A 1,875-nucleotide genomic window follows, 5' to 3' on the forward strand; every position below is an offset into this window, starting at 1 on the left:
CCCTTCTCTCACTTTCTTTCTCCACCCTCCCCCCCCTACTTTGTTTCCTATTTAGTATGAATTAGTAAATCACTGTGATGTGTGTGATAAGGATTTGGTTCTCACCCCTATTGAGATCCTCAAACACAAGAGGCAGCATCTGAACTCTTAGGAGAACCATATTTTGATAACATCTGTGTTTTCCTCCACCAAGACACCATATGTCTCCCCTCCCAGATGTAACCAGTTTGTACTGGTGAGTCAGCATATATAATAAATCAATACCTCTGCAGCCTTGGACAGCTTCACAAACAAGACATAAGGATATAAATATCTGGGAAGGTGAGTTGGCTGTGAAACTCGTGTCTGCTGTCACTATGAAGGTTCTCTGCTCCCTGCTTTTGCTGCCGCTCCTCTTTGCGGGACTTCTGGCTGAATGCCCTTCATCAACCAACCTGCTGAACGAAGAGGGTGATAAGCTCTGTGCCCGTATGTTTGAACACAGCAATATTTACTTTGACCAGTCCTGTGGGGGTGCCACCCTAGATGCCAAAAATGGAGATGACTTTCCCTACATGCCATTTGGTTGGGGCAATAAGATTTCATCCTTGGTGGTCTCAAGCCGCTGCACCCTGAAAGTGTGGAGCAAATCCGGAAAGACGGGCAACAACCGTTCCTTCAATGCTGGAGTGGTCTACCAGCTAAAAGACTATACCAATGGGCTTCTTGGAAATTGGAACGATTCCATCCAGTCTTACTATTGCACCTGTACATAACAACTCCAGATAACTGCTGGACCATTCCAGACTGTACCTGACTGAATAAACCTCTATTCTCGCATTCAATGTGCATTTGATTTTATTCCTACTTTCAGGTTTACCAGGAGCACTGGGTCATATTTTGTATTGGGACTTGGGATGGCTTCTACCATAACACAGAGTTTCACCTACACTATACTGCCTAGTTTCCTATATCTGTTTTCCAGGACATAGAGAGGTAGTGATACCCCTTCATACATCACTGGTAAGATCTCACTTAGATTATAAATATCAGCTCTTTACACCAGACCTCTAAGACATCAGAAGTAATGATATCACTTCATGTATCATTGGTTACATCTCACCTAGACAATAGTGACAACTTTGGATCAATTATTAACATGGTTCAAACACCAATTTTTGTGTAGTCATAGCAACCCATCAGATTTCAGCTGTGTGGTGTAGTCAGGTGTATAAAGGCTGATATCTGCTTGCTCAACGTCGCTATTTGCACCATGGTGTTAAATAACCCCCTCACAGAGATAGTGGTATGTCATATCCAATTACTCACTATTATCTGGAACGCTTAGGACATGTGTTTTTCAAGTCAAGGGCCTCTTCTGTAATTTGAAACACTATACCTAAAATCATACTAAATCATGCTTTAAAACTAACCCTGTCTTTCCACATCGCACCCCTGCCATTCTCCTCTTTAAATAAATTGCTTAGCAGTGCTTCATAATATGACTGTAGGAGAAGACACATGGTGATCTTGTTTTGTTTATGACACTGTCATTGAGTGATCTTATATCTAACGGGCCTGAGTAATTAAGGACAGTAAAGGAGTAAGTTTTCACCTGGAAAAACCATGTTAATTGCAAGGGGTGCAAATTGGTTTATTGTTTTGCACGTAAGTTAAACACTGGCTGTTTTTTCATGTACCACACAATTACTTGATAGCTTTATTTTTGCACTGAAACTTAAAGTTGATCTAGGACATGCCACTACATTTTAAATTTATCTCCCCCCTCCAATGCAACATGGTTTTGCCCAGGTGCAAAGTTACTCCTTTTTTATGCTTTACTCTCCTTAATGACTCAGGCCCAATATGTTTTCTTTCTGGCTTTGGGAACTTTCT

The 1,875-nt window shown here is 41.3% G+C and overlaps 1 pseudogene; it reads left to right on the forward strand.

Moving 5' to 3' along the window:
* The first annotated feature begins 356 nt into the window (after positions 1-356).
* On the forward strand, positions 357-755 carry LOC142101547 (syncollin pseudogene; annotated as a pseudogene).
* Positions 756-1,875: the final 1,120 nt, after the last annotated feature.

Source organism: Mixophyes fleayi, chromosome 9 (assembly GCF_038048845.1).
Source record: "Mixophyes fleayi isolate aMixFle1 chromosome 9, aMixFle1.hap1, whole genome shotgun sequence".
NCBI classification, from domain to species: domain Eukaryota; kingdom Metazoa; phylum Chordata; class Amphibia; order Anura; family Limnodynastidae; genus Mixophyes; species Mixophyes fleayi.